Source organism: Eptatretus burgeri, chromosome 6 (genome assembly GCF_056783735.1).
Source record: "Eptatretus burgeri isolate ZD-2024b chromosome 6, Ebu_testis_v1, whole genome shotgun sequence".
In the NCBI taxonomy this organism is placed as follows: Eukaryota; Metazoa; Chordata; class Myxini; order Myxiniformes; family Myxinidae; genus Eptatretus; species Eptatretus burgeri.
In genome coordinates, this window is record NC_140966.1 from 41,108,835 (window position 1) to 41,116,334 (window position 7,500).

The 7,500-nt window shown below is 43.3% G+C and overlaps 1 protein-coding gene across 1 annotated transcript in view; it reads left to right on the forward strand.

Moving 5' to 3' along the window:
• Positions 1-7,500, forward strand: part of HSDL2 (hydroxysteroid dehydrogenase like 2) — a 144,955-nt gene that overhangs the window by 107,690 nt on the left and 29,765 nt on the right. The gene's annotated exons all lie outside the window — the stretch shown is intronic.

The window sequence follows — 7,500 nt, forward strand, 5'->3', positions numbered from 1 at the left end:
CATCACCCTCCTGAATCATGTGGTGTAATTTGACATTGGTAGCTTCTTCCGTTCTAGAGGTATCGTGCCTACAAACAAACACACAAATTTTGACCGATTTTTGACCATAATCTATTCAGCGGTAGCCATCACCCTCCTGAATCACATGGTGTAATTTGTCATTGGTAGCTTCTTCCGTTCTCGAGTTATCGTGCCTACAAACACACAAACAAGCAGTCATAGACTGGTACTTACGAAATTGTCAACTTTACCTCTGACCTTGTCTAATAAAAGCTGTCTCCAGAGAAGGTCGCGACGCAAACCAGAAGTTTCTCTGATGATTCTGTACCAAACCATCAAAAATCGTAATGTCGACCGAAGCAAAAATCTCCATTTCTCCACGCAATTATTTAATATTATTTTATCAAAGTCACAAAACTGTAATATTTGGCCATCCACCCACAATCTTTACATAATCCGATGGCTTAGCGAGTCAGGCATGCGACGATAACCTTTATTGGGATAAAAAATGACTTTTAAACACCATCTTTATCGAAAACACGGTCAGCGCGCACACGCAAAACCATTACGTGACTCAACGACGCCTCTGCTTGAGTGTGCTGCACCACGTGGCGAGTCGTGACGTGGCGAGTGAAATATTTTTTATACAATCTTAAAACATCTCCAAAACATCCGATTTTTACCAGAATTTCGACAACCGAGTGTAAAGCGTCCTAAGCGATCGCAAAAACCGAAGACAAAATTAAAATCGAAGTTAAAACGAACTCGTAACGTCGACTGAATCAAAAATACTCCATTTCTCCACATGAATTTACGGAATTATGTTTGACCTCACTGTTGTGACCTTGACCTTTGACCGATTTTGACCAAAATCTAATCGGCGCTAGCCATCACCCTCCTGAATCACGTGGTGTAATTTGACATTGGGAGCGTCTTCCGTTCTCGAGTTATCATGCCTACACACACACACACACACACACACACACACACACACACACACACACACACACACACACACACACACACACACACACACACACACACACACACACACACACACACACACACAAACACACAAACACACAAACACACAAACACACAAACACGCAAACACACAAACACGCAAACACACAAACACACAAACACACAAACACAGGACGGAAGTCATCAATAGACTTACGAAATCTTTAGATTCCGTAAGTAACAAGCAGTCATAGACTGGTACTTACGAGATTGTCAACTTGACCTCCGACCTTGTCTAATAAAAGCTGTCTCTGGAGAAGGTAGCAACGCAAACCAGAGGTTTCTTCAATGATTCTGTACCAAACCATCAAAAATCGAATGTTTGACCTCACTGTGACCTTGACCTTTGACCGATTTTGACCAAAATCTAATCAGCACTAGCCATCACCCTCCTGAATTACGTGGTGTAATTTGAAATTGGTAGCTTCTTCTTTCGCGAGATATCGTGCATACATACAAACAAACAAACAAACACACACACAAACAGATGACGGAAGTCATCAATATACTTACGAAATCTTTAGATTTCGTAAGTAACAAACACACAAACAGAGGACGGAAGTCATCAATATACTTACGAAATCTTTAGATTTCGTAAGTAACAAGGGGGTGAAAACATAACCTCCTTCACCTTCCATGGTGGAGGTAAAAATCACATCTCCTTACTGTGAACTTGTGTCAACACACTGATCTTCAGGTACCTCTCAGATTCCTCCTCAAACTACCAGGGATCCTATTGTGCTGTTCCACCATTGGATGGGTGAGAGGTGGTCAGTGGTGAGAGCTCCATCATGAAGCAAGCTCTGATTATATGTGAATGTGCACCACGTCACAATCTTGTTCCCATATTTGATATATATATATATATATATATATATATATATATATATATATATATATATATATATATATATATATATATATATATATATATATATATATATATATATCTTTTATATATCTGATATATATATATATATATATATATATATATATATATATATATATATATATATATATATATATATCTGATATATATATATATATCTGATATATATATATATATATATCGTATATTATATATGTATATATATATATCTATCATATAATATATTTTATATATATATATATATATATATATATATATATATATATATATATATATATATGCCACAGCAATGCACACAACCCATTAACAGCATTAAATGAAGTTTCTTAATCAAGATTGCACTGTTGCCTAATTTTTGAAACTTTCATCCATTTCCATGTGATTAAAAAAAAAAAATTCCAGTTTATCCACCATATAATCTGACATTTTATGAATGGGAACAGTCCCTTTAATTATTGCACGTCCAAGGATGGATCCGGGGTAAAGTAATGGGATGTTTGTCCTTTCCTAGATCAAAACGATCAGATCATTTGAGTGGTAATTGGATAATTTTGTAATTAACAGGCATTCTTAACTGATTCACAGCTGAGAAGTTAAACTTGATGGTTGTAGTCATTCATGTTTGCACAAATGAAATTGTACATTTATAAAGAAGAAAAGTTCATGAAGGAAAATTTCAACTTGCACACGCCAGCATGGTTCACATGTTCATTTTACGTGCACCTCACTTCACCATCGCTCCATCAGCATCCCAAAACAAAGCAAACATTTTATTCGGGAATAAACAACAAACAAACCAAACTAAATTACATTATTCTCTTTGCAAAAAATCTTAAAGCTGATTTTGACTCACACATCCGACCGTTTTTCATGAGTACACTCTCACTGACATCACATGGCTAACACAAGTAAACTTTAGAGCCAAATTTTTGAGGCTGTGTTGAAAAGTAATGCCTCCTTTTTTTTTCTCTCCGAAACAGGTATTGATATTCAAATTAAACACAGACAAGTCAGAAGACGACGATGGTTCACGAGCGGTATTTGACGATGAAGATTGTTTCAGAAGTCAAGGATGAGACAATGTGATAATGTTTGACCAAGTTATAAAAATGATCAACATGATGTGGTACGAGTGACAGGTTATTCGCTGCAAAATGTCGAAAACCCGGTTTCGTTCAACAACTTTAAAAATTTGACCTTTGCATAACCTTTAAGGTCACAAAACAATGTTGTGGACATTAAAATAAGGAAACAGGATACGTGCTATAGCTTATTGGAGTTAGTTCGTCGAAGAAGGTTGAAAACCCGGTTCGATTCCCACAACTTTGAAAATTTGACCTTTGTGAACTTTAAAGGTCAAAGGTCAAGGATTATGACCTTTGGTGCAAAACTTTCTCTGGAACATTCCAGGAATAATACAACGTCATATAGGCTATATGGCATTTCACACTCCTCGGATTATCCATACTTTGATGAAATCAGCGTAAAAACAAACTTGAAGGGGGCGCCACGGGCAAGGTGTTCGAGATGGAGCAAATGGTTTCAAGACTTTAGGTGGGGAATGACCTCAAGATTATGCAGAAAAATAGTCATCCTAGCTCTCAAAGTTTGGGCGGTCGTATAATTTTTGTCAAAATTCGAAATTTTCTAAGTTCGTGACCTTGTGACCTTGACCTTGGGAGGAAAATGAAAATGTCAGATTCGACAAACCCTCTAGGAGAAGATGCAAATTGAAATCGGCTACCCCCTAAAAACACATGTTTTTTGGGCGTGGCTCCACCCATAATGGGCGCACCATGCCCATTCTCAGGAAAACACAACTTGATCATGATATAAACCTCCCACCAAAATTTTATCAGGATCGGATCAAAACCCACGGAGCTATACTCGGGACAGACAGACAGGCGGACATGGGTACTTGACTGCCCAATAGAACAGGGTTCCCAAAACCAGGGTCGTGACCCAAACTTGAACCCCCCCCCCCTCAAAATCTCAGTTTTTGAGGGGGAGTTTCATGTCAAAAGCATTTTCTCTGACAATTTTTATCATAGGTACACTCGGTACCAGTATCATTTGGGTTGCGAGGCAAATGTGATTTCAAATTTGTGTCATGGACAAAAAAGTTTGGGAACCACTGCAATAGAACCTGATGCGATGGGCCCGTTCGATGGGGAATGACCTGAGGATTAAGCACAAGAAAATTCATGATTCTAGCTTCAAGGGTTAATGCTGTAGATTGTTTTTTCGTTAAAATACCCCCACATTTAGAGGTTTTTCGGCCGTTGCTAGGTAACGGAGGGGTTCCTAGCAACGGTTCTTTCTCACACTTAGCTGGGACACACCATGAACCTACCGTACCAGTTTCATGTATATCTGACTCATAGTCTCTGAGATATAACGAACTTCGTTTTTTTTATTGTTTTCGACCAGGGTTCATTCAAAGTCTATCTTTTCCGACAGTTTTCATAGGATCCGGCTGGAAATTTTTGACAATATGGCTGAATATACTGTCCACAGTCGCTCGTGGCCCGAGTTTTGATTTTCGAAAAAATTAATTTTTTTATGATTTTTCAAAAACTTCAAAGTCCCGTTGCTTGGCAATGGTGGTGTCCATAGCAACGGTTCTCATTTGCACACAACTAGGTCATGGTATGAACCTACCAATGAAGTTTCATCGAAATCGCCATTGTATTAACTGAAATCGCCATTTTAAATACTGATAATATGGGTAGAACAAATCTAAAAAAAAAAAAAAAATTGGAATTTTTTTTTTGACTGGATCGACTACCCGACAGACAGACAGACAGACAGATAGACACACAACAATAACGAATATAGTGGTCACTTATTTTTTTCGTGAAAATATTTTTTGGTGAACCAAAAATATTTTTTAGTGAACCAATACCTACATCAATCTTTATTCTACTATAGTACAAATTTGTCAGAACATCATCCCCACTGTGGTCCACACATTTTGAGTAATCTTCAAAGTAGTTTTGTGAAGAAAGTTGTACTTTGTTGAGAAGAAAATTTTCTCCACAAAGATGTTCCTTAAGTTTGGGGAAGAGATGAAAATTGATGGAGCCAAGTCTGGGCTGATGATCCTTTTTGACAGTATTCTGTTGACCATCTCTTTCTCTCAGGATCGTAATGGTGCGCCCAACTCTCATCATCGGTTACAATATTGAGCAGGAACTGGTTATCTTCACGTTGATAACACAACAACAACAGACACAGACACAGACACACACAATGGCAGCAATACATGAGTTGTGTGCCTCACCAGTTCTCTCGCCACTTCCCCCACACGTAACTGCCGAAGGAGATTGAAGGACTTCGGTCTTGGCGACCCATGAGATAATCTGAGAGGGAAGATGCACGAGGACTATTGGTGACTGTGTTCGCTGTGGATCATGCGTCCAAGAAGGAAGGTGGAGCGAACATCGGCTTGCGGCCTACGAGTCGGTCTCAGCTTGTGGCCGATGAACGGTATTGCAGGGCGGACCGAGTCACCAGCACCGCCGGGACGCCATGTGACTTTGGAGCCTCTGCTCTTGCGATGGACATTGAGAGAAAGGCGGACATTTAAAGAAAGACAAACGTGGTCCGTTGCCGTTTGAATCGACTCTGCATGGCGGGCCACATGAATAAAGGAGAAGAATAAATGAGATATGCGGCCACATTGATCATGGATAGATGGCATTCTTTGCGGGCTACATGACAGACCCTGGAGGGGAGGGGCCTACGGTGGAGTGGGGGAGGATGTCGGTGATAAGAATTGGGGGGGGGGCTTTGGATGTATACGGAAATGTGAATGCCTGCAAAGCACCACTAACAGCGGGTCTGATAGATTGATTGAGATGGCACTTTGTGAACAGATGTAGCTCGGATGAAGCATGTGAAACTCCGGATGCAAGAAGCGAAGGTTTGAAGGATGATGGGATTGGTGTGGCTGTGGTTAAGGGGCCCACTGGTATGTGGAGAAGGGGAATGACACTAAATATGCATGTGCGGGCGGTGCTGCGAGGCGGACCATGGTGATGCGTTGATTGTAGCGCTGGAAAATTCCGGGGTATTGACCCTGATGGCAGATTTCACCCCTGGCAATGAACGTGGAGAAAAAGTGAGCAGAGTGCGCTGCTGTGTGACTCATGCATGGTCCAGAGTCTTGGGCAAGCAGCACGCCAGGTCCCGGGGCAGAGTGGCCTTCAGTATCACGGGAGGAGGTTATTAAGATGAGATACGGGGAAACGGAACAATTGACCACCTACTATTCAACATGGCCAGATTTGAAAATTGCAAAATGCGAAGAAGTAATTTGTCCACAGCTTTGATAGACGATAAGAAAGCTTTCAACAGTATCGCACATTCGTGGTCAATGCATACAAGGTCCGTCTAAAAAGTAACGGGACTGACTTCACAGAAATTTTATTCCAAAAAATGTATTGAAATCACAGCTTGTTCCCTTCAAAATACTTTCCCTCCAGTCTCACACATTTGTCCATCCTCTTCTTCCACGCTCGATGCACCCCGGAAGGCTTCTTCTGGAATCCTCCGGAGCTCCGTCGTCACGGCCCTTTTGATGGCCTCCACATCAGGAAATTGGGTCCCCTTGATCACTCCCTTGAGCTTGGGGAATAGGAAAAAATCACAAGGGGCCAAGTCTGGCGAATACGGGGGTTGCTCCAGAGTTGGCACGTTCCTTTCCGCCAGAAACTGTCGGATGCTCAGGGCACTGTGAGCCGGCTGGAATCAAACCCCAGAAGCAGTGGGGGAAAGAAAGTGGCACTTATATATGTGGAAGAATTGTGTTGCCCAGATAGCTCAGACCTCTCCTCTCCCCCTCCCTCCGTCCTCTACTCTCCTCTCCCTCCCCCCCTCCGTCCTCTACTCTCATCTCCCCCTCCCCCTCCGTACTCTCCTCTCCTTCAGCCCCCTCCCCTCCGTCCTGCCCTGTCCTCTCCCCCTCCCTCCGTCCTATGCTCTCCTCTTCCCCCCCCCCATGTCCTCACCCCTCCTCCCTCCGTCCTCTTCTCTCCCTCCTCCCTCCTTCCTCTACCCTCCCCCTCCGTCCTCTCCTCTCCTCCCCCTCCCCTCTGTCCTCTCCTCTCCTCTCTCCCCCTGCCCTCCGTCCTCTCCTCTCCCCCTTCCATCCTATCCTCTCCTCTCCTCTCCCCCCTCCCTCCGTCCTCTCCTCTCCTCTCCCCGCTCCCTCCGTCCTCTCCTCTCTCCCTCCCCCCTCTGTCCTCTCCTCTCCTCTTCCCCCTCCTCCCTCCATATTCTCCTCTCCCCCCTCCATCCTATCCTCTCCTCTCCTCTCCTCTCCCCCCTCCCACCGTCCTCCCCTCTGCACCCCCTTCCCTCCGTCCTCTCTTCTCCCCCTCTTCCCTCCGTCCTCTCCCCCTTCCCTCTGTCCTCTCCCCCTCCGTCCTAACCTCTCCTCTCCTCTCCCCTCCCCCTCTTCTCCCCCTTCTGTCCTCTCCTCTCCCCTCCCTCTATCCTCTCCTCTCCTCTCCCCTCCCTCTATCCTCTCCAACCCCCTCCCTCCCCCCTCCCCACTATCTCCCTCCCCCTCCCCACTATCTCCC